Below are 27,541 nucleotides of genomic sequence, written 5' to 3' on the forward strand. Positions count from 1 at the left end.
CACCATGGTCCTGGAGGAACGTTGTCTCGTTTTGCTGTGTACTGTACTAACTGTATATGGTTGAAACGACAATAAAAACCACTTGACTTGACTTGACTTGACTTGACAACAAGTTAGGAGATCATTTATTATTCATGACTTCTTTTCCATTTTCATTTTCTTTGTCTTTGTTGTCTTTATAGGAAGTAGTCCGTCAGTGTCCCACATGAACAAGACAAATTATTAAAGAATGTTCTACACCACCAAGCATTTAAATGATCCTCCATTGTGTCCCAATGACGTAAAGGACATCAGGGCTAGTTGTCACAGGGGGAAGTTGTCACAAGTGCTATATCTCAGTAGTTATAAAATTGTATAAAATTACAGATATCTAAAATAAATTTCTTATTAGTTGAAATTCCAGTTTCACATATCAGCAATGTACTAGAATGGAATAGAATAGAAGTTTTTTTTTTTTTTTGCATATATACAGTGAAATTCTTTTTTTCACATATCGCAGCGAGGGGTCAGAGTGCAGGGTCAGCCATGATACTGCACCCCTGGAGCAGATAGGGTCAAGGGCCTTGCTCAAGGGCCCAACAGTGGCATCTTGGCAGTGCTGGGGCTTGAACCCCCGGCCTTCTGGTCAATAACCCAGAGCCTTAATCGCTGATCCACCACTGCCTACCTACTAGAAATTACTCTTCAGTTAACTGATATCTGAAATACCAAATCTCATAAGTGGAAAAACATTTACAGATATAAAAATTTTCAATTTGTACAAGTTGTTATTTAATTGTTGATATCCAGAATGGATAAGTGGAATAGTAACAATGTAATCATAGATAAAATAATAATAATTACTAGTAAGATTTTCATAGCTTAAATGTGAAATTGGAATTTTAACTAGTTATAAATTACTTATAGATATCTGTAATACCAAATCTCACATTTACAGATATATATACAAAAATTGTACTCGTTGTAATTACATTTTTTATTTCTGGAATGGATATTTGGAGTAGTAACAATGTAATCATAGATATCACAAATTATCATGTTTATGTGGAAGAAGTACATAGCTTACACAGTATGTGAATTTGCAATTGTATTTGTAACTAGTAATAAATTCAAGGTAGATGTCTGTAATTGAATTTTAACAGGAGTGAATGACATAATTGTGGGAGTCTACTAGTAAAATGCAGTTAAATATATTATTAATTATTTTTTTTGCTAGATAAAATAAAAACAATTTATATTAAGAATGGGTATTTCCTCATCATATATATATATATATATATATATATATATATATATATATATATATATATATATCTCAGGAATTAACATTTTACTTTTGCAAACCTTATACCTGATATCAAAAAATAACATTGTCACTAGTAATAATTCCATTGCTGATGTCAAGAACTGGCATTTTAACTAGTGAAATTTTAAATATCGATATCTATAATTCATATCATGGATGTGATTTAATGATGAAAGACCTCGCAATAATTGCACAAATTTTACAATATCATATTTTTGTAATAGCTGTTGGGTATACAAGTAAACAATATAAAACCACACTGGCATAGAATAAAGGGGTCATGACATACTCTCTTTTTGATTTGTATAAATTTATTATTTTACCTGAGGTCCATTTATAATGTTAGTAAAGTTTGTTTTTATTTGCACCAAAATAGTTAACATTTAGAAATATGTGAGAATTTTCCACCCTGTCTCTGGCCCATTTTCTGAAACATTTTGGCCTCAGCATCTCCTTTAAACTTCAATATAAAGCCCAATGTTATGATTGGTTAACAGGTACAGCCCCTCGAATTAGAGCCATATATATTTTACACTCAATCCACAATAATAAAAAACAACAACTATGTAAAAAACATAATGCACATCCGAATATATCAATCTTTTCACTCAATTACAGCAGCACTATAAATATCAAACAGTCATGACAAATGAAATAAACATGAGTGGAAAAGGTTACTTATGGTTTTGCGGTTTGGTCCAATAGTGTTTTTATCTGCCCCATCTTTCAATAACTATTCCAAATCATATCGTGACAAGTAATCCGCACTGATATAAACGCATACTGTATCATACACATTGAAATTGGCTGAACGCACATAATACAATCTATGGTAAAACATGAAACACACACACCAATCATCCTGCACTGATGCGATCAGGAACTTTGTTAAACTTTAGTCACTATTTCCAGATGTTGGGATGCTTCAGCAGAAAACAAAGCAGAGACGCTGGTCTTCACATGCGGTCACACGCAGTTCTCCGAGCCAGTGGCAGAACATGGAATGGAGCAGAACAGACAAGTTTTTAAAAGTTGAGCTTGTACCGCTCATAAAATGTGGGGCACACCAACGGAAAAGGATCAAAATGGTCAAAGACCGTTTCATTTTAATGAACTGTATCTTTTTTCCTGGGCAATAATGGTAGAAATGTTCAATACCTTTGTTGTGGACAAGACATTAAGGTGTGTATCTATACAGAAATGTAATTTCTACCCTGAGAAATCCTGTAGAAAAAAGTGTGACAACTAGCCCCGGTTTCCCCAATACTCTGAGCCTGTTCTTCGTAATTCATTCTCCCTGGGTTTGTGTCTGCCACCAACTGATAGCTTCAGCTCAGGCCAGGAGCTAAGAATAGTCTTACTTGCTTTTGGTGTCTGTATGTAATCCAGTCAGGACTGCCAAGGGACTAAGATGCCTTTGCTAGTACCTATGGGATTCATAAGTGCTGAGAGGGTGGGTAGGACAGAGCAATGGAGTTGAGGTACAGTGTCATAGTTTGTAGTCAGGGGACATTCCCCACTTCACTGAAAGACATAGTTTGCAAGTAAGATGGCAAATGAATGTGCTGCTAGCCGTGAACTGTTTCGGTCACCAGGGACATGAATCCTGGGGGACTGCAGCACACCTCTACGCCTTGTAATATGTGTAATCGCAGTCGGTGTGTGAGAATTTTGTTTTTTATATTTTTTATGCTGAATCAGTTTTGTATTATGCATTAAAGACAGAGTTGACAGAACTCTAAAGCCTAGTAGATTTGTTCCTCATGTTGCAATGTGCTGTTTTCAGCAAAGAAATAGAAAAACATTCGTCCATCAAATCAAAGCCATGTGGAGCCATTTTGTTGTCATGTGACGACAAAAAAAAAAACATAAAACAGAGGAGGCAATTTAGTGTAAACCTGAGAAAACATCTTAATATTTGTACTCAAAAAATGTGTTATTTACATTTTTTTTTATTAATGATTAAGTGGTATACACTCATTTATCTTTTATTTAAAAAATAAAATAAAAATCTAGCCTTTAATTGAAGTAAAACATTTCAAACAGGGAAAATATCTTATTATTAAACAAATATATTTCTCCAAAATTCATTGGCCATAATTATAGACACCCTTTTATTCAATAATTTTTGCAGCCTCCCTTTGCCAAGATAACAGCTCTGAGTCATCTTTGAGGTTGGATGGCAAGTGATCTGAGATCATGACTCCATACAGAATCTCTCCAGATCCTTCAAATTCAGTGGTCCATGTTGGTGGACTCTCCTCTTCAGTTCACCCCACAGGTCAGGGGACTGGGATGGCCATGGCTGAACCTTGATTTTGTGGTCACTGAACTATTTTTGCATTGATATTGATTTTGGATTTGGATCATTGTCCTGATGGAAGATCCAACCAGGGTCCATTGTAAGCATTCTGGCAGAGGCAGCCAGGTTTTGATTTTTTATCTGTTGGTATTTGATAGAGTCAGTGATGCCATGCATCCAAACGAAATGTCCAGGACAGCTGGCAGAAAAAAGATCCAGCACCACATTTAACTGTGCATTGGGTACTTCTTCATCTCTGTGTATGCCAAACCCATCTCTGGTGTTTGCTGCCAATAAGCTCTTTTTTGTTTCATTTGACCATAGAACCTGGTCGCATTTGAAGTTCCAGTTGCGTCTGGCAAATTGAAGATGCTTAAGTTTGTTATTGGATGAGAGCAGAGGCTTTTTTTCTTGAAACCCTCCCAAATAACTTGTGGTGATGTAGGAGATGTCTGATATTTGAGACTTTCTGACCCCAAGACCCAACACATTTTTGCAATTCTCCAGCTGTGATCCTTGGAGATTCTTTGGCCATTTGAACCATCCTTCTCACTGTGTGTGAAGACAATACAGACACGTGTCCTTTTCCAGGCCAATTTTTAACATCTCCAGTTGTTCCAATAACTTGTTAGTTATTCAACAAGGACATTTTCAATGCTTTGGCTATTTTCTTATAGCCCCTTCCCATTTTGTGAATCTCAACAACCTTTTGCCACACATCAGAACTATATTCTTTAGTGTATCAAACACACTGTGATTGATGATTACGGGAATTTGTCCTGTGTGTTACTTCATATTTATACCCCTTTGAAACAGGAAGTCATGGCTGAACAATTACATATTCATAGTTTTTTATATTAAAATGTTTTGAAATATAAAGAGGAATATATTTCAGATATGTTTTACTCATAAGAATTTCTAGGGGTGCCAATAATTGTGATCAACGTGTTTTGGAGAAAAATATTTATTTAAAATGAGATATTTCATGAATCTTTCAATTGTTCTAATTTAATTAAAGGTTAGATTTTTATAAATTCTTTGAATGAGAGATCCTTGCTCATATTTACCATGGGTGCCAATATTTTTGGCCACTACTGTATATATATATCATGTTGACTTTAAAGATTGTTTTTTGGAAGTTAAAGTTAGTGTCCATGTAATTGGTCAACTGTTTTTTAATTGCAAAATGATTGCAGTGTTTTGATTTTTTAACTCTAGGTGGGAAGCTGTGGTGGGCCGACGATGTTCTCGCTCAGCTTGGGACAGTTAACAAGAGGGATGGAAAAAACCTGACGGTACTGCGGAATAAGACCACAGGTGTGGTCCACATCAAAGTGTATGACAAAGACAGTCAGAAAGGTAAAATAAAAGCATCTCCCTCAGTGTTTCATCTTAAATAAAATCCAGAATCAACAAATTCACAAGAGTAACTAGGATCAAATATGATTTTCTTTTTGAAGCAGACAAAGTTTATGTTTACTAGCACACAAAGAGCAACAAAAAACAGCAATATCAAAGGTTCCAACACCTTTTGATCAGTGATTTTCCATTACTTTTCTAGGAGTGAGATATATATATATATATATATATATATATATATATATATATATATATATATATATACAGAGAGAGAGTTTCATTCCTCATTGAATATCACACCGAGAAACAGCTACGATAATTCAGTGAACATTAATGGAAAACAAATGTTAAAACTCTGTAAAGGTTTAGGAATCTACATCATCAATGGCAGAACTCGTGGAGATACATTAGGTAGATTCACTTACTGCTCCAGATTAGGAACCAGTGTGGTAGATTATTCAATAACAGATATTGACCCAAGCTTTATTAATGCCTTCACAGTCAGACCTCAGCTCCCGATCTCCGATTACTGCCAAACTGTGCTTTATTTGAAACCCCCGTATGAAATAACTAAAACCTCTCCACTTGAATCTGAAAAACTGTTTCCTCTGAAACCTAAACTTAAATGGAATCAATCCAACTCGGATCAATTCAAAGAAAATATGAACAGTCCTACTATATCAAAAATGCTGGATGAATTTATGTCCATTGATTTCACTTTAGATATTAATGGAATAAATTTAGCAACAAAAAACGTAAATTACATATTCAAAACATTGATAACTCTATCTAACATTAAACCGCAAAGCAAACATAAAACGCATCAACAGAGAATGAGAAAGGATGTCTGGTTCGATGATGAATGTGCCGGTCTCAGAAAAGAACTGAGGAGACGCTCTAACAAAAAGCACAAAGATCCATCCAGCCAGACATTACGGCTCTCTTATTCAGACTGTCTGCAAAATTACAAAAGAATTTTGAGGTACAAAAGAGAAAAATATTTTAAAGCCAAAATCGATGAAATTGATGATTCAGTAGATCAAAATACTTTCTGGAACCTTTATAAAAACTAGAAAAACCCAAATTAGAGATGTCACTCCAAAATGGCACAATTTGGAAATCTTACTTTGAAAATTTGTATCGAAAAATTGCACCAGCTGACCTTAACCAACCTCAGAGTAAAATAAAGAAAACATTAGAAGACTTGGAGAAAACAATTAAAAATTATCAAAATCCATTAGATAAATATATAACAATATCTGAAATATTAGAACATATAAAAAATCTTAAATTAAAGAAAGCATGTGGACAAGATCACATTAGTAACGAAATGCTTAAACTCAGCAGTCCCAGCATGATTCAAACTTTAGCCAAATTATTTAATTTGGTGTTGTGGTCCGGAAGCGTCCCTGAGAGCTGGTCTGAGGGACTCATCACACCCATATTCAAGAAAGGTGATCGATTCGACCCCAATAGTTATCGCGGCATCAGTGTGGGCAGTGCTTTAGGAAAACTGTTCTGCAGCATCATAAACAGACGCATCATTTCACACATTTCATCACACAACATTTTAAATAAAGCACAAATTGGCTTTTTACCAAAACATCGCACATCCAACCACATCTATTCCCTTCACACTCTCATCAACAAAAACATCAAGGACAAACAAAGAAAATGTCTTGTTCCCCAAGAACGCGGCGGGGTGTTCCGTCCACCAGGGGCTGGAGGTCTGCCTCCGATCCGCCCAGAGAGGTGTGGCTGTTGTCCGTTAGAGGGTGCATGTTTTGTAGACTTTAAAAAAGCATTCGACTCAATTTGGCATGATGGTCTACTATACAAAATCCTACAAATTGGCATTGGCGGAAAAACATTTGATATTATAAAATCTCTGTACAGCAACAGCAAAAGTGCTGTGAAAATCAGTAACCACAGAAGCGCGTTCTTCCAGCAGGGCCGTGGAGTGAGGCAGGGCTGCGGTCTGAGCCCGACTCTATTCAACATCTACATCAATGATCTGGCATCAGCGCTGGAGAGCTCGACTGTACCCGGTCTCACTCTACACCACACACAGGCCAGGGGTCAGGGGTCAGAGGTCAGATGTCTGCTGTACGCGGATGATCTGGTCCTGCTGTCCCGCACACCTGAGGGCCTTCAGCAGAGCCTGTCCTTGCTGGAACAGTACTGTCAAGACTGGGCCCTGACAGTCAACCTGGACAAAACCAGAGTCATGGTGTTCCAGAAGAAGGCCCGATCTCAGGCACACAAACACCAGTTCCTGTATAAAGGCCAGGTCCTGCAGCACAGCACGAGCTATAGCTATCTGGGTATCGACATCAGCCTCGGGACGCTTCGGTCTGGCTGTCAAAACTCTGAGTGAAAAGGCACGGAGGGCTTTCTATGCTATAAAGTCATGATGCGGACACTTAAAATTACCCATTAAAACCTGGATCAAATTATATAATTCAATAATAAAACCAATTATTTTATATGGATGTGAAATTTGGGGACCAGTACTAAATTTTAAAACTGGGATAAAACACCAGTAGAAAAATTACAATTGGAAATTGCCAAAAATATTTTAGGGGTCCACAGAAACACGTCCACTGCCGCCTGCAGGGCCGAAGCTAGGCCTGTACCCACTGAACATCGAGATCCAGAAGAGATGTGTTCAGTTCTGGCATCACCTCCATCAGTCTGATCCAGAGTCAGTGCAATATAAAGCCCTCCTCGCCAATGAATCCTCAGCAGAACCTCATCCTCTGAACACACTCGCTCTTCAACTCGGTCCATCAGACTATACTCCCTATTGACCACAGCTACAGCCCCAAAATTATTATTAAAGAAATCCACACAAATCTAAAAGACACTCATGATAAATCATTTAAAGCACATTTTGACCTCCAGAATAAACTCCAATGTTACTCGACCCTCAATAGAACCACTAAATTGGCCAGTTATCTATTTATTAAACATTTTAAAGAAAGACAAATCCTCTCCAAATACAGATTAAGTGACCATGACCTAGAGATAGAGAGAGGAAGACGTAGACAAACATGGACAGAGAGAGAGCAGAGGATCTGTAGACACTGTGATCTACAGCACATAGAGGATGAGGAACACTTTCTGCTCTTTTGCTCTAAATATAACAATATAAGAGAAACGTTTCTGCCCAAATTTGAAGCCTTGATCCCATCATTCTATGAACTGAGTGACACTGAAAAAATGTCCTTCTTACTCGGAGAAGATGATAATACAGCTGCACTAGCGGCTAAATATGTGCTAGCTATTCACAACGCCAGAGACAGCTAATTCTCTAGAGTGACCCAATGTATTTATTTGTGCAGTGTGTGTATATATTTATTTATCCATCTATTTACAATGCTAAATGTGACATGATTTATACATATATGTTTTGTTTGTTTGTTTGTTTGTTTGTTTGTTTTATTAGTTATATATAATATGTTGATGCTTTGGCAACATTGTGTTACACAGTCATGCTAATAAAGCAAATTTGAAATTGAAATTGAATTGAGAGAGAGCGAGAGAGAGAGAGAGAGAGAGAGAGAGAGAGAGAGAGAGAGAGAGAGAGAGAGAGACATACATATTTTAAAACTCCCATAACTGTGGGAACCCTAAATGTATGCCAGGATTTTTTTTATTACTGCCTTTTGGTCCAAAAAAATAAAAAGCAATAGCTTAACATCATTTCAGCAAGTTGATGCTGCTCACACAACTGATTGTGTTTCATAATGGTTATGATTCTATGGCTAAACACTGTCAGAGCTCTTCCTTCTGTATGAATTATGGTAAAAGATAATATCACTGACAGGTCTATTATTGAAAGAGTGCTTGATCCTTTAAATGCTCTATTAGTATTAAAAAAATGGCAATTAGGGGCTCTTCAAGGTAAACCTTTTTGCTTCCTCCTAGCATCTCTTCATACTAATTAGCTCCCTCATTTATCTATTTGACAAAGACCTCATCGGAGCAGAGGCCCGTCCCATTACGGCACTTCAAATGAGCTGACTAGGGTCTCTGAAGAGCTGTCTGAGGAACAAAGTCAAACCACATCCATTTTATTTTTTTTTTTTTCATTTTTCTTTTTCCTTTATTTTTCTTCCTCTGTTTGTGTTTATAATAACGGTAGGTCACGTTGGTCAACTACGTTGGTAAACTTGAATTTTATCCGATTTGATTTTTGTGGCGTTTTTAATTAGTGTTCTGATTCTCACCTTTAAAGCACTGTTACAAAAGCCATAAACATTCATATGGACATATTTTGCTCTTTTTTTAGCATCCCACTCCAAGTGTTGTAACTTTTTGTGAGACTGCATGTCAAGTTAAAATAGTAGTCCAACTTTAAAAATCTTGTGATATCTCTATTCTGTTGACATAGCTGTTACAAAGATTAAAGTGTTGGGTCTTTAAATTAATCATATTTAAACCACCTCCGATTCTGTTCACATGCTGACAGACATCTTCGGTGGTCGCGCTTTATGACAGAAATTGTCTGGCTACGGCCAGGCTGGCACCCCACTTCAATATCAAACTGCCACAACAAGCAGATGGAGATATTTGGCTGTTACAATGTTTTCTTTGAAATTTCCACCCCAAGTTTATCGTTTTTCAAGAATGCTCACCATGTTAAAAATAGTTCAACTTTTAAAAAAAGCACGTTGAAACCCCTGCATTCTGACCCATTATGCAGCTTTTTAATTCATATGCTTTAAAACATTGCCACGAAGCCAAAAACTTTCAGATGGACATGTTTTTTTGAGCATTCACCTCAAGTGTTGTTTTTTTAGACTTCATGTCAATTTAAAATAGTAGTTTTTAACTGTTAGAAATGCATCCTGAGACCACTGTATTCTATTTTCACAGCTGTTTTGTAGATTTGAATGTTGTGTCTTTTAAATGTATCTCTTTAAGGCTACAGCCTTACACATGCAGATGGACATTTTTGGCGGCTGCACCTTGTTTTCTGCTAATTTTATTTTAAGCATAAACTTAATTTGAAAATTTTATTTTATTTGAAAATAGTCAAACTTTTTTAAAAGGAAATTTAGAGATTCCTGCATTCTGTTGCATTACATAGCTTTTACGAACTGTTGTTTAATATGTTGCATCTTTAACTTAATACCCTTTAATGAACCACGGCTACAACCGTACACATGCAGATGGCCATATTTGCATGTTGCATCATGATTTGCTGTTTTTGAGCGCCCCGCCCCAAACCTGAAAATCAGGAGTTTATGGCAAACTTGGCACAAATTCACAACTGATCATTTTCACACGCAAATGAGCTTTGCAGCAAACTTGTGGCAAATTGTCCATTGTTGCCAAAGGTTTGCCGGAGACTACCTACAAAGAGCTGCAAACTTCTGGCAAACATTTGCGGCGAATCAAAAGCTCATTTGCATGTGAAAATAATAAGCGGTAAATTTGCTGCAAGTTTGCAGCTAGTTTAGATTTTTTTGTAAGGAAGAGTTGTGTTTTTAAGATGACGTCAATATAAAAGCAGTCTAACATTGAAAAACACGTCTCAATACCACTGCATTCTGTTCCATTATGTAGCTTAAAATGCTGTCTTTAAATTAACTGCTTTAAAGCATCGCCACTACAGCCATACACATGCAGACGGACATCTTTGTTGCCACATTTGACACTTTTTTTTCCTCCCACCCCAAGAGTTGCGTTTTTAAGACGGCACATTTAGGCAGCTTGGTTTCAATAAATGCTTTGTTTGCATTGGGGATTAAGTTTTGAGTTCGGAAATTTAGAGTATGTTTTTATAGTAGAGAGACCTCTTATATGTCAAAATATCAAGGGAAATTGTATTCCTCTTCACCTGACCCCTTTAAATTCATCTGATTTAAAGCAGTGCTGTTACAGCCGTACACATGCAGACGGGCATCTGTGGCTGTTCCATCGCATTTTACTCTAATTAATTAAGCGTCCCACCCCAAGTGATGCGTTTTTAAAGGACTGAATGTCTATTATAAAAATAGTCCTTTAAAAATGCATCTTGAGATCCCTGTATTCTGTTCCATTTCTTACCAGTTGCATAGTTTAAAAAATGTATCTGCTTTAAAACACCAGTGCTACAGCCATAAACGTCTTTGGATGTTGCGTTGCATTTTGCACAGTTTTATTTTATTTGTATTATATATTTTTTTTTTTTGGAGCATTGCCACCCCAAGTCTTGTGTTTTTAAGACTACATGTCAAGTCATATAATTATTCCAACTTTAGTCTCGAGAACACTGCTTCCATACGTTTTTGAATGCAAAAAAGTTATTTGCATAAATGATCCCTAAAAAACATGTCAGGTTAACCAGCCTAATTATACAGAACTTCCGTCAGATTAATTAGTTGACTAGTCATTCAACCCACCATAGTCAATTTTGAAATTATATAGTTTTGGACATCTCTAGTTTGTAACCTATTCCTGAATTTGATTTCAGGTCAATGCACAATCTCTCGTCCCCAAGCACGTAAGGCATCTTTAAACAAGGGTTAGACAAATACCTGATAGACAAACACCTGTACGACTTAAGGAATAAATGAGGTGTGTTAATGTGTGTATGTTGAAGCAGTTTCATCCTCTGTTTAGGGCAGAACCTGTGTGTGTCAAACAATGGTGGGTGTTCCCAGCTTTGCCTACCCTCCTCTGAAAATACTCGGACGTGCTCTTGTACTATGGGCTACAACCTTCGGCCTGACCGTTCGACCTGTGAAGGTAACAACTGTTAGCTAAGAGCCTGAGCACAGCATAGTCATTAATCATTAGTTCTAACAGCAAATTGACCATATGTACCTACAAATGGTTTAAGACATGTGTGTTTTTAACTGACTTTGGTTGATTTTTTTATTTTGATTTTTTTGTGCAGGTGTTCAGTCTTTCCTGATGTACTCCTCTAATGAAGGTATAAGAGGACTATCTCTTGATCCCAGTGATAACTCTGAAGTTTTGATGCCTCTAACTGGTGCTATATTTGCTGTGGGCCTGGACTACCATGCGGGTAAGTGCACTTTAGTGAATTTTCTTTGATGTAGTTTAAAACTATATTATCTCATAGATGAAAGAAGGAAAATATCTAGCTTGAAAAAAAGCCACAACATAAAGTATCCCTTATTCCAAGGGAAGGCAAAATAAAATAAAATAATAACAAATAAAAATAAACAAATCAATAAAAAATAAAACTCAATTTCCTTCTTGACTGGGATTAAACTCAAAGCTCCACTTCAAAACTAAATAAACTTATACATAAATTAGTAACTGAAACTTCTCATAAACTAATGCATACATTAATCAAAGAAATAAATGTAAGAAATTAATAAATTAATAATTGAAAATGAATAAGGGAACCTACTTCCAGATGGTACAGACCAATTTCCTGTTAGAAGGGCATACACATCTAACCCTGCATCCGAAATCATGTACTGTCATAGTATGTACTGTATTTGATGAATGTATTTGATATTTGGCTGGTAAACTGTACGTTCTCTAGGTGTGGATGTGAATAGATTCTGGACATACTTCATCCAGGGACGAGTATTGGCCCGTGAACCGAATATATGACGTAGTAACAACAACTGCAAAAATAATCGACTCTGTGTGTATATATATATATATACAGAGTCTAATATTAGGGCTGTCGATTTAACGCGTTAATTCAGTGCTATTAATTTTATTAAAAATAACGCGTTTAAAAAATTTACGCAATTAATCGCAATGCTTCTGGACCATAATAAGTAAGATTCCTGAGAAATGCAAACTTGTAGTACCACCTGTTTACTCCAGAGGGCAGTAATTGAAATTTCAGCTGTGTGGCAATGCACAGTTTATATAGTGATGAAAACAACCAGACAGCACAAAACATTCGTTACGTTCTTGCGTTCAAAACATTTTATGGAGTGCAAATTCGAACTAAGGGATCTCAAGATGTGTTCTAATTATTAAACTATATTTAACTTGACACAGTGACCTAAACATTTTATGTTTATGTCGCAATGCACCCGAGACACTACACAAGCATTTCTGACACTTAAACTTAAAGTTATCATAATGAATCTCGAACTAATTGACAAATTCACTTGCGAAATGGATTGCTGTGAACTGTATGCCAATGATTGACTTATGTTCAATAACATGGTAGTAAACAATACATTGTATTCTTTTGTATTGTCTTATTAACTCTTCTGCAACAAGAATGTAATGCATTTTAATTATCTGAATATTTTGTGTATATATATATATACACTCACCTAAAGGATTATTAGGAACACCTGTTCAATTTCTCATTAATGCAATTATCTAATCAACCAATCACATGGTAGTTGCTTCAATGCATTTAGGGGTGTGGTCCTGGTCAAGACAATCTCCTGAACTCCAAACTGAATGTCAGAATGGGAAAGAAAGGTGATTTAAGCAATTTTGAGCGTGGCATGGTTGTTGGTGCCAGGCGGGCCAGTCTGAGTATTTCACAATCTGCTCAGTTACTGGGATTTTCACGCACAACCATTTCTAGGGTTTACAAAGAATGGTGTGAAAAGGAAAAACATCCAGTATGTGGCAGTCCTGTGGGCTGAAAATGCCTTGTTGATGCTAGAGGTCAGAGGAGAATGGGCCGACTGATTCAAGCTGATAGAAGAGCAACTTTGCCTGAAATAACCACTCGTTACAACTGAGGTATGCAGCAAAGCATTTGTGAAGCCACAACACGCACAACCTTGAGGCGGATGGGCTACAACAGCAGAAGACCCCACCGGGTACCACTCATCTCCACTACAAATAGGAAAAAGAGGCTACAATTTGCAAGAGCTCACCAAAATTGGACAGTTGAAGACCGGAAAAATGTTGCCTGGTCTGATGAGTCTCGATTTCTGTTGAGACATTCAGATGGTAGAGTCAGAATTTGGCGTAAACAGAATGAGAACATGGATCCATCATGCCTTGTTACCACTGTGCAGGCTGGTGGTGGTGGTGTAATGGTGTGGGGATGTTTTCTTGGCACACTTTAGGCCCCTTAGTGTCAATTGGGCATCGTTTAAATGCCACGGCCTACCTGAGCATTGTTTCTGACCATGTCCATCCCTTTATGGCCACCATGTACCCATCCTCTGATGGCTACTTCCAGCAGGATAATGCACCATGTCACAAAGCTCGAATCATTTCAAATTGGTTTCTTGAACATGACAATGAGTTCACTGTACTAAAATGGCCCCCACAGTCACCAGATTTCAACCCAATAGAGCATCTTTGGGATGTGGTGGAACAGGAGCTTCGTGCCCTGGATGTGCATCCCACAAATCTCCATCAACTGCATGATGCTATCCTATCAATATGGGCCAACATTTCTAAAGAATGCTTTCAGCACCTTGTTGAATCAATGCCACGTAGAATTAAGGCAGTTCTGAAGGCTGAAAGGGGTCAAACACAGTATTAGTATGGTGTTCCTAATAATCCTTTAGGTGAGTGTATATATATATATATATATATATATATATATATATATATATATATATATATATATATATATATATAATTTTTAATATTTAAAGATAACTATGTATAATTATTTCATCATTATATATTGAATTATTGTTATATAAGGGGCTTTCTCAGCAAAAATGGGTATATACGATTCAATGCGATTAATCACGATTAATTAATCGAACACCATGTAATTAATTAAGCTTAAAAATTTGAATCAATTGACAGCCCTAATATATATATATATATATATATATATATATATATATATATATATCACTTATTGTTGACAAGAGCCGTCCAACTCACGGTTTACCCCATGGTCTTTTAAATCCAGCCTTTTGATCGTGGATGTCGCCTTAGCTCCCGAGGGATTATTTTTTTGTTTTCATGAAATTCTATAACTGCTGGCTTCAATTAACTATATAATTGTGATTCTTCTAAAATGAGCTGTTATTGTTCTTTTTCTACATCTTTGAATTATAAATGGTAGATTGTAGGATTTACATTGTTACTACATTAATTCAGAATGGTTTATTCATTTGCAACTGGTACAAAAAACTCAAGCAATTAGGCATTTTTTCTAACATGTTTATGACAACATATCACCCATCGACATGAGGAAAACAAAATAACTTTAATTTGCTGGGTTTCTGCTCTCAGTAATTCGGACATATTTATTTTGTGCCGTAATTGGACAGCTGTCTCCACACTGAGACAGAAATGCCAGTCTGCAGCTCTGCATTTGCATGATAGAGCAAATATTGGCATTGCATGTCTATATATTTATTTTTTATTTGTGAGCGGGGGTGGAGGAGGGACAAATATGCTATTTTGACAGATGGAATATAATCAAAAAAGATTAGCTGGACAGATGAGCTAATGTCAGTTAATGAGAGATGCATGCATATGAATGCAATTGAATGTGCTTCCATTGGAGTTTTTTGGGTGGTTGAGGAGCCGCTGGATCATGAAGCTCTACATAATACCAGTGCAGCCAAGTCAAACCAATTTTCATGAATAGCATTTTGAGGGGGGCAGGCCATGGGAGCCAGAACAATCACAAGTACTTTCTGTCTTTTTAGCCTCTATTGTTTTTAGAAGAGACAGATTGATAACCAGTGGAAAAAAGAGGAGCGAATGAGAGCATAAGGGCAAAGCCATTTCGGTCAGTAAATTAGACCTATTTTGGTACAGTAGTTGAAGCTTGGCATGAATATGTGACATTTAAAAAAACCTTTGTGTAACCTTTGTGGACTTGTTTACTCCAGAATGGCATTGCTAGGTTTGTCATAGAACCACAATAACAGGAGACAATACCAGTCAAATTTCCACATCAAAACTAATGTGCTATTGGACACATCTCATTATAAAATACAATTTTATGCGTATATATATATATATATATTAGTGCTGTCATTCAATATACATTTTTTAATCATGATTAATCCCATAATTTGTTACAGTTAATCACTAAATTAAATAAAAATATCATCATTTTTAAAATCTGCGATTAATCGTGATTAACTATAACAAATTATGGGATTAATCATGATTAATCGCAGATTTTTAAAATTATGAAATTTTACTCTCTCTTTATATTTATTTTCGTGTCAAAATGCACTTATGTCCTTCTTTGGAAAAAAAACAAAAAAAAAACAAAGCAATAATGGTTTATTAAAAATTTTCAATAAAAGCCTTCTACAGTATAAAAATAGCAATGCACTGAAATATCACCAATTCAAGTAACATTTACACATATCGCAAAGGTTCCGACCAACTCCGACCATGCTGGCTTACGCTTTATTAAAAGTAAATGTGGATCGTGGTGGCCGAGGCGCATGTTTTCAGTCAGAGGCATAGTAACTGCTCATACCTTTCTCAATAGCCATCCAATGACAGGCCGTCTTACATCTCAAGTCAAAAGTTTATTGGTAGCATGATAAATGGTCTGCAATTATATAGCGCATTTTTAACCTTTACGGTATTCAAAGCACTTTACACTGTGACTCATTCACCTATTCATACACACATTCATACACCAAACAGAGCTGCCATGCGAGGCGCTTGGGAGCAACTTGGGGTTCGGTCGTGTGGCCCGGGAATCGAACCGCCAACCCTGCGATTAGTGGCCGACCCGCTCTACCACCTGAGCCACAGCCGCCCCATAGTTCAGGTCAAATGTCCGATTGGCAATACTACGGTTGTCATAGAACCACAATTTCGCGAGACAATACCAGTACATTTTCTACACCAAAACGAATATGCTATTGAATGCTGCAATTATGTGGTAAATTGTAAATTTTTGTCAAAGGTTTGCTGCATGTTCACCACCACTGGTGAAGAGCTGCAGACTTCTGCCAAACATTTGTGGCAAATCACAAGCTCGTTTGCATGTGAAAATAACGAGTTGCAAATTTGTGGATAATTTGCCAGAACTCTATATTTTTGTATGGGAAGTTTTATTGTCAGCAAGTTAATGCTTTTATTTTCCGTAGTTCAAAGATTGGTTATGTGGAGAACTTGCGTATCTCAATCGAACCTATTTTCTAATTGCAAATCTGGTGTTTTACAGGAAATGACACGTTGTACTGGACAGACATGGGTTCCAACAAAATCTCTAGATCCAGTCGTGATCAGACCTGGAGAGAGGATATTGTCACAAGTGGTCTTGGTCGTGTTGAAGGACTTGCGGTGGACTGGATTGCAGGTGCGAAAGTTTCTCTTGCTTCGCCTTTATTTTGGCATTTTTATATTTTCCCAAGTAGCCTTGATGTTGTCTGGCTTATTGTTTCTCTGTTGGTTCAGGGTCTTTGTTGCTTTGCATCCAAAGGTAATTTATACTGGACGGACCATGGCTTAAATCTAATTGAGGTAGCTCGACTGAACGGTAAATACCGTGCTGTGGTGATTTCCGAGGGACTTGATCAACCCAGGGCCATTGCAGTACACCCAATGAAAGGGTGTGTATCAGCAATTGTGTGTTTCTTCTCTAGAAAAAAATATTCTCCCTATATTGCACCATGGTTTCTCATTTACTCATTTTCTCTGTTTAAATGAATAGCCTATGATCATCTAGAGAACAGTTAGTGTCTACAGTTAGCACCTCAATGCTTGTTAACTGCATATTTACCAACCATATAATTTCTTTTGCGATGTGTTCTAATGTGATGAGTTCTATAATGATTTGCTTTTTATACAGCTTTTAACAGCTTCATTGTGGAAAATGTAGAGGGTAAACAATACAACAGTGTGGTTGGTAAAATCTAGATGGAGCATCTATTTTCATCTTTTACTGTTTCCAAATTGTATTCAGAAACAAATTGTAGAGTTTTGGTAATGATTTAATTACATGGGATGCCAACTTTTCAGAGGTTTAGGAAATGGGTCAATGCGATTCGGTCAAAAAATCATTTGATTTGTTTAAAGAATATTTCCGGTTCTATAAAAGTTTAGCTCAATCAACAGCATTTGTGACAATGTTGATTACCACAAAAAAATATTTTCAACTCAAAAAAGCAAAAGTCAAGATTACGCTTTCAACGTAAGTGAATGGGGTCAGTTTTTGGAGGGTTTAAAGGTAAAAAATGTGACATCTTATCGGCACCAAGACCTCTTATTTTTCAACCTCTACCCTCCAACCCAATTTGATCTCATAACATCTTGGGCTCATTCTTACAAGATGGCAAAATCATAAGATATCATTTAACTTGGCTCCTACAAATAGGTACAATTTGTGTTACCCAATCTAGTTCCAAATCCCAATGGTTTCTTTTGTCCGTGGTACTCAAAATCATGGTTAGATTAAGGGTTTGTGTAAGGTGTTAGACTTTCTAGTTAGGTTTGGGTTAGGGGTAGAAATACGTTTTCACCATCTCATACTATTACTACAATTTGTTATGTGACTGGGTTTGTCATATTGAGAGCACTTTTCACAATCCAAACAATTCCAATCGATGGATAGAATAAAGTCCTTTCCTTTTATGATTTCAGTATTGAATAGTGTTGAATATCCTGTTAAACTCGTAAATATGTAATTTTATGGAGGTAAAATGGGTTGCCATTCAATTAGAAAATTGAATGGCAACCCAAGGAGTGGTGGTGGTGTAGTGGTCTAAGCACATAACTGGTAATCTGTTAATCAGAAGGTTGCTGGTTCGAGCCCCACAGCCACCACCATTGTGTCCTTGAGCAAGACACTTAACTCCAGGTTGCTCCAGGGGAATTGTCCCTGTAATAAGTGCTCTGTAAGTCGCTTTGGAATAAAGCGTCTGCCAAATGCATAAATGTAAATGTAAATGTAGAAACGGTACTCCCAATCATCTGGAAATAAATCTAAACACATTTTCTTTAAAAATGCATACAGTTTTTAAGTACCTTAGAATGGTAAAATAGTTTTAATTTGTGTGTTATGATGCAAGATTCTTATTCTGTATTTCATAACTTGCCCTTTAGCCTAAACAACGTGTAACCATCTTAGCATTGTGGTTGTTTTTACTGTACGTGAAGAAAAATTGTAGAATTTAGTGTGGAAATTCCTTAGGAAGACAATTTAATCATATTTTGTTTGGGTTGATGCAGGTTTCTCTTCTGGACAGAGTGGGGTCAAAGCCCTACTATCTCTAGGTCTCGTCTGGATGGTTCGGACCAATCTGTGCTTGTTAGCATCGGACTTGCCCGGCCTAATGGCATCTCCATAGACTACCAGGTCTGCTACTGTTATCCCTGCTAAAATTGCTTTCACTGCATCTTATTCATACTGATTTCATGGCTATCTAACCCTGCTGAAAAGTCTAGCTTTGGTCCATGTTGGTCTAGCTGGTGGAAATCTTGCTGGTTAAGCTAGTTAAGCAGTCTGATGGGCACACCAGCACACGTATATTGGTATATACTGGTATATTTGTGACTAGCTATCTTGGTCTGTTCAGCTGGAGCAGCTTTAGGGTTCATCTAACCCTTCATTTCTAATACAAGATATTGATGAATTATCTTGGGCCCTGCTTGAAGTTTGTCTTCCACTTGCATTCTAGGAAAACAAATTATACTGGTGTGACTCCCGCAACAACAAGATAGAGAGAATCAACCTTGAGAGCAGTGAACAGAGAGAGATTGTGTTCTCAGCGAGTGGTGTGGATATGTTTTCCATAGCAGTCTTCAGCGCTTACCTCTTCTGGTCTGACAGGTAATTTATTTTTTCATAAATGTTACAGTCTTTAAGAATGACGTAAGAAAGCAGAAACTGTTCCACCTTTACCACCTAGTGTCCTAGTCATCTTGCATAGTCAGACCTTTTATTAAAAAGCATAAAATCTGGTCCACATTGCAGCTTATTCTAGTCAAGAATAAGACTAGAATAAGCCAGGAAGAGACCAGCTGATAGACTGTTAACTGAGCACTGAACAGTTTGTCTGCTTTTTACCAATTGTTTTGCAGTTCTGAACAATAGAACTCACATTTGACATATTATGATTAATAAAAATGTACTTTACAAATTCATGTTATGCATATTCGACATGCTTTACGTTTTTGGATTTCATTTATTTTGGTATGTGTATTTTACATTTGTGTAAATTATAATAAATAAACAGTTTTCTTTTCATATCAGTATTTATGTATGCCATTTAGGTTAATCACTGATATGCTGATGGTTTTAATATGGTTAATAATTGGACTATAAATAGGGGTGGCCGATACATTGGTGCATACCTAGTTTTTGTTCTTAAAGTTGATCTAAGCAATATTTTTCAAGGAAAGGTATGCAAAACAAATGTTTTTAAAGTGTCGTGTGATATCTCGCCGGTCTCTGTGATTACTCTAGACTTTGTAAACAGCAAATAAAAATGTGTCCATGGTCTCTGACGGTTTCGACCTGTCAATCATTTAGCGCATTCTCATTGAATTGTAGTTTCAATAAATTTATTGAGGCTTATTGACATTTTTATGCCATGTTGCTGAAAACAGTTGACAGTTGAGGGCACTATTTTTCTGCTGTTGTATTTAACAACCGTTTCTGCATGATGTCTGCCTCGATAAAGCTCATTTGGTTGTGGTGGAGTGGTGGCGTAGTGGCGTAGTGGGCTAAAGCACACAAAGTTAATCAGAAGGTTGCTGGTTGCTGGTTCGATCCCCACAGCCACCACCATTGTGTCCTTGAGCAAGGCACTTAACTCCAGGTTGCTCCGGGGGGATTGTCCCTGTAATAAGGGCTCTGTAAGTCGCTTTGGATAAAAACGTCTGGCAAATGCATAAATGTAAATGTAAATTTGGTATCTTTGCAGTGCATGGTTTTGGAAAGAGGGGTAATGGCTAATTCAATGGCTCAGTTTCGTGGAAGAAGAATGGCTAAAATCGGTTACAGCACCTTTAAGAGTGTTTAGTGAATCCAGCCCCTAGAATAAAATAAACAAAAAGCAATGTTAATTATTGCAAGGCAGTACTTGCAAACGGTTTTACAGAATAATTGCAAAGACGTGTTTTTTTTAAATAATTACTGCCCATCCATAAGTAATATGGTAAGTACAGACTATTTCACAGCTAAAAAGCTTAACATATAGTTTCTGATATCTAAAATGCAGGGCTGCCAACTTTTTAGTTCAGCTCATCGTGTGAGTTATTGAGTTGGGGGTTGCGCGAGAGGGAGAGACGCTATGCTGCTGCTTTCCCCCTGATTGCACTGAATAACTCGCTGCTGCACAGTGCTGTCTGCTCTTTCTTGTCTGTCCGTGTGCTTTCAGTGTCTTCTTTGCTCCGCGACATTATCACTGCGTGAGAAAAGGGACATGTGGCGTGAGAGCGTGAGAACAGCGTCAATTGCGTGACTCACACTCAATGCATGAGAGTTGGCAGCCCTGAAAATGCAATTCTGGAATCTAGCTCTGTTATACAGTTAACTAAGTAACTATTTAATCCCCAAATTTGTTATTTGTATCCGCTCTGTACCTTGTTAACACAAATTTACAATAAAGTGATTTGATTTGATTTGATTTGATTTGATTTGTTTCCAGGAGGACTGGAAAACCTATTGTGCCCGAACTTCTTACATAAAGCTAGCTAATCAGATTAAAGCTTGCCAGTTGCCAGATCAAGAAATTGCTGTCTAGTTTTGTGTGCAATATGCATCTGATGGTCAGTGAATGGACTGTGGGCGGTTTGTGGACATTAGACTTGTGCTTAGTGACACAATGTGCCGAAAAGGAACGTGTTTCTGTTTTTTTTTTGCTTTGTTTTGTTTTGTTTTTGAAACACTCTCACGGTTCAATGTCGTAGCAATGGATTGGTTTCCTCACCTTCTGTGCAACCAGATGTGAAATAAATTGTTATGAGGTTTTTTTTTGGTTTTAATTAGTTGAGTGCCAATGATTAACAAGTGTCAAACTTCCTGTCTTGTGTCCACATGATGGTAGAGCTCACGCCAACGGGTCCATCCGCCGTGCCTCCAAGAACGATGCCGTGGATGTGGTGACTATCAGGAGTGGTCTGGGTGTCAGTCTGAAAGATGTGAAGGTCTTTAACCAGGATCGGGAGAAAGGTTAAGGTTTCAATTAATGGCAGTTTTTCTGTTCTTTGATCTTTGCACCAATGCACATATTGTACACATAGAATTTCATACCAGATTAAGAAGATATACCAGAGGTTCTCAACTATGACATCAGGCCTTGATTAATAATTTCTCAACCATAATTTGTATTGCCCTTGTCATGCCGCCAAAACAGCACCAACCCGCATCTCAGAATAGCTTCTCACCACAATTGTACAGAGTGGTTATCTGAGTTACCATAGACTTCTTCAGTTTGAACCAGTCTGGCCTTTCTCTGTAGCATTCTGAGATTATATTTTCTCACCACAATTGTACAGTGTGATTATCTGAGTTACCATAGACTTTGTCAGTTTGAAACAATCTGGCCATTCTCTGTTGACCTCTCTCATCAACAAGTCATTTCCATCTGCAGAACTGCTGCTCACTGGAAGTTATTGGTTAGTTTTTGGAACCATTCTGAGTAAATTCTAGAGACTGTTGTGTGTGAAAATACCAGGAGATCATCAGTTACAGAAATACTCAAAACAGCCCATCAGAATGGTGTCTAAAACAAAAAACATCCAGTGAGCGGCAGTTCTGCGGATGGAAATGACTTGTTGATGAGAGAGATCAACAGAGAATTGCCAGATTGTTTCAAACTGACAAAGTCTATGGTAACTCAGATAATCACTCTGTACAATTGTGGTGAGAAAATATAATCTCAGAATGCTACAGAGAAAGGCCAGACTGGTTCAAAATGAAGAAGACTATGGTAACTCAGATAACCACTCTGTACAATTGTGGTGAGAAGCTATTTTGAGATGCGGGTTGGTGCTGTTTTGCTGACACGAGGGGGACCTACACAATATAAGGCAGGTGGTTTTAATGTTGTTGATGATCGGTGTAGAGTTTAAACTATAATGCCGGACTTTAGCAAGCTGCAACACAACACTCAAAAGCCTCTGAAGGGGTGCGTAAAACATTTTAGTGTAAATAACAATAATATTGGCTCAATGGTAAAATGTGTTGTTTTTCTCTGAAAAGTGTAATTTGAGATCCTAAAGTACCCAAGCTCTGTGACATTGGTGGTGTGGGGTGTAGGGTTGTAAAAAGTTTGGAACCCAAAAATGGTTTTCGGACCAAAAAAGGTTGAGAACCCCTGAAGAACAGTATGCATTTCCTGATGTAGGACTAAAGATAAATATTAGTTAGGGGATGTTCAGACCAAACGTGTCCTTGTGCTAGAAGAAGCTAGATGTAGCACAACAAATTCAACAAAATGCAAGTGTCTCAAGATGTAGTCTCTCAAGAATATTTGTTTTATTATTTGATGTATTTTTAACTTGACGCTGTGTCTTGAAAAGGTGGCACTCCTACAAGAGATGCTGAAAAACAGCAAGATGCACCGCAATTGTCAATTACGTCCATCTAGCTCAGCTTTAAAAGGAAAAACATTGCAGATGGAAGCAAAAATGTGCTCAGTGTGAACAGCCCCTTACGCTTAAAAAGCACTACCAATAGCAATCGCAGTGCGAGAAATGTCTTGTTTTCTGAGCATTGAAAAAAAAAAACATTAACAGCTTACTTTGATTTTTGTTGGCATGCTAAAGAAGTTTCTGAGCTGTAGTTTCATTATTGTTAGATGATATGATTTGTTTATAAACTCTATAAGGAGCCTGATGTTTTTGATTTCCCGATTTACCCAGGCACGAACCCTTGCAGCAGAGCTAATGGAGGATGCCAGCAGCTTTGTTTTTACTTGGGGAATAACCGGAAAACCTGCGCCTGTGCCCACGGATATCTTGCTCAGGATGGGTTCAGGTGCAGCAGGTACAAGGGTTACCTGCTGTATTCCGAGAGGACAGTACTGAGGAGCATTCACCTGTCCGACGAAAATAACCTCAATTCTCCTATAATGGCGTACGAGAACCCGACTTATTTTAAAAACATTATCGCTTTGGCCTTTGATCATCGGCAGAAAACGCATGGAACTAATAGGATTTTCTTTAGCGATGTTCATTATGGGAATATACAAATGATCAAAGACGACTGGACAGGACGACGCATCATTGCTGAGAGTGAGTATTTTATTTTTTTTTATAATTTGAAGTGTTATTTTTTACATATGCAGTTGTTAATTTCACTTATTGTTTGTTGAAACTAGTTTTATTTGGTCTTTAAATCACAGACAAATGTGAGAACCCTCAAAGCAATTGAATTCCCACAGTTGTCTAAGCTTTCTATTAGATTTCTGATGGGTAAAAAACAGCTTAAACCAGCCTAAGGTTGTTAGCTTGTCTCCCAGCCTGGCCAGACTGGTCAGGCTGTTCTGTTTTATATGTTTTAGAGGGTTTTTGAGAACTTATAAGCTGGTCAGCCTAGGAGACTAGTTCTTAAACTAGGTAGGACCAGTAAACCAGTTGGTTTAAGCTGTTTTTTTTTCAAAGTTTTTTCCCCAATAATTGGTGGAGTCGTCAAATGTTTTAGACCGTTTCTGCAATGCAGCTCATGTTTGTTGAGGCATCACGGCCAATTAACTGTGGTAAAATGTAAATAAATTATCCTTGTGTAGTACAGTCAATTACTCTGCTACAGCGGCAGCCCACTAGCCAGCATTGCAATGCATACCTCATGTGATTTATCAGGTCCTAACCTTGTCAACATTAACACACGTCTCATTTAATCAGTATGCCATTAACCTGCAGAGCTGTCAGCTGACAGCTGTGGTACTGAATAATGACTTGCCTGAGAGGAATTGTGATATTTGTCAAACGAGACCGTGGCATGCACTCGTATTGTTACACCTGACCATAGATGCTAAGCTTAATCTTTTGTCATAGATTTATGTTGATGTATTGTAGACATGTATGTAGGTACTCAGTTGAAAAACGGCTGTTTTGCTAGACTTGTGTTTGATGGCTGTTATGTTATATGAGATGGAATGGCCGGTAGCTTTAGGCCATGTCCACACTAATACGTTTTTGGTTTTAAAAAAGTCATTTTTCTGTTTCTTAAGGTCATCGTTATCCAAAGTATGTGGTACTACAGAGCATTTGTTGTGGAAAAGGCCTTTCCACCAACACGAATAAACTTTTTTTATGCATTTATGCATTTTCAACCAAAAACATATTAGTCCTGCTGGAAAAACAAAATACTAAACAAAAAAACAATAATAATTATAATGGTTTCCACTACAAATACTGTTGCGAGGCCATATTACATTAGGATTTAATGGTTGGTATTGGTTTCCATTGCAGATATGTATTGGTCCCTAATGGTATCCAAATAGAAACCAATAAATTACCAACAGGGACCATTATAGTTTACATTAAAACAAAAACAATTCTCATTATAACCATTCATTATAACCATATTATAATTTCTGAGTGTTTAAACTGTTTGTTTGTTTTCTTATTGTTGTATGTTGGTTTGTTTGTATGTATGTTTGTTTGTTTGTTGGTTTTTAATGGTTTTATTTTGTGAATTTTTAGTTTAAAGTTGTTTATTTATGTATTTTCAAATATATATATATATATGAATTTGTTATTGTCATGGCATGGTCAGTCTCACTAAACCTGTGACAAGTACATGTCTAGTCCATAATTGACCCTAAATAAATAATATATTTCCATAAAGAAAAATGAAACATTTTAAGACTATTACAATATTTTTTTAGCACTTTACAATAAGGTTCCTTTTATTAACATTAGTAAATACTCGCAGTATCATGAACTAACAATGAACAAAATAGTTTTCACAGCATATATTAATCTTGATAAATATTAATCTATCAATTATAAATTGTTAATTGTTAGTTGATTTTAGTTTATAATGCATTAACTAATGTTAACATACACGGCTTTTCATGTTTAATATGTACTAATGTTTGTTGAAATGAAACGAGATTAATAAGAGCTGTAATTGTACTGTTTATTTTTATTTCACGTTAACTTACATAGTTAACATATGTTAATGAATGCAACATTAACGTAACGTTTTAACAATATGTTTAGCATTTTTATGACAATTAAGCACATCTCAAGTTCTCATTGCAGTAATGCACAAAATATCTCTCAGAAGTGTAATGTGAAAATGCCTTTATTATTTATGAAATATTCATACATCATTGTAGTATTAGTTTTACTGTTTGTTCAAATGTTGATTTAAAAAAAAGAAGCTTAATATGGTATTTTGTACTACAATACAGTAATAAATGCTGTTTCATTAATGACAATCTAATGAGAATTACCACTGATAATAATTAAACATCACAGACTATTACATTATTGAGACGTTTTTGGGGAAATTTGCTTAGTTGTCATATTTCACTGGCTCTTAATAAGACTTACATTTCTTAATGCTAAATTTAATTCTTTTTTATTTTGTGGTGAAATGTGACCTGTACATGTTTTCATGATAGTCATGAAAACTAGCAGCTAGAGTTGCGTTGTGTTGCTCCAACAACTCCCCAAGACCAGATCTGGTTGACAGAGTTATCCAAATCAATGCTTGTTCTAGAACAGACAGTCTTATTTTACCCAGACCTCAAAAGCCTTTGTTTTTGCACTCTTTTAACAACATATGTATGCACCTATCACAACTGTCATACAAGCACTCTGCTCCTCTAATCCCATGTTTGTAACAGAGCCTCAGGTTTCTTTGACACTTAAATTACACCGTTTTCTTAGTGATATATGTGATATATAGGCTGGCCACAAAGTGCTTACGACTTTTTAAGATGTCTTTGTTGGGGGCCTGGGTAGCTCAGTGAGTATTGACGCTGACTACCACCCCTGGGTCACGAGTTCGAATCCAGGGCATGCTGAGTGACTCCAGCCAGGTCTCCTAAACAACCAAATTGGTTCAGTTGCTAGGGAGGGTAGAGTCACATGTGGTAACCTCCTTGTGGTCACCATAATGTGGTTCTCGCTCTCGGTGGGGTGCGTGGCGAGTTGTGTGTGGATGCCGTGGAGGATAGCGTGAAGCACTCAACAAGCCACATGATAAGATGCACGGATTGACGGTCTCAGTCAACGTCACAAAGTAGTTATTTTATGTTGCACACTTTAATTCAAATATTGAAGCAGCTCTTTACAATGACAATGTTTGACTGATGTGGTAACTATGAACTTCTATTCCACTATTCTGTGGTGGCTGTGGCTCAGGTGGTAGAGCAGGTTGGCTGCTAATCGCAGGGTTGGTGGTTTGATTCCCAGCCCACATGACTCCACATACCCAAGTGTCCTTGGGCAAGACACTGAACCCCAAGTTGCTCCCAATGGCAGGCTAGCGCCTTGCATGGCAGCTCTGCCACAATTGGTGTGTGTGTGTGTGTGTGTGTGTGTGAATGGGTGAATGCAACACAGTGTAATGCGCTTTGGTAACCTCTAAGGTTAAAAAAAGTGCTATATAAGTGCAGAACATTTACCATATTCAATGGCACAATTCCATTTTGCACAATTACAAAAAGTGAATTTTTCCTTCAAATGGGTTCTTGTTGTTACCACTGAAACATGAAATCCAATATTTGTTTTTTGCAACAAAGGTTTCAGCTATCATTGGA

At 37.0% G+C, this 27,541-nt stretch overlaps 1 pseudogene; it reads left to right on the forward strand.

The window, feature by feature from the left end:
* The window catches only part of LOC127641003 (low-density lipoprotein receptor-related protein 1B-like), a 303,445-nt pseudogene that overhangs the window by 158,879 nt on the left and 117,025 nt on the right, over positions 1-27,541 (forward strand).

Source organism: Xyrauchen texanus, chromosome 50 (genome assembly GCF_025860055.1).
Source record: "Xyrauchen texanus isolate HMW12.3.18 chromosome 50, RBS_HiC_50CHRs, whole genome shotgun sequence".
Taxonomy (NCBI): Eukaryota; Metazoa; Chordata; class Actinopteri; order Cypriniformes; family Catostomidae; genus Xyrauchen; species Xyrauchen texanus.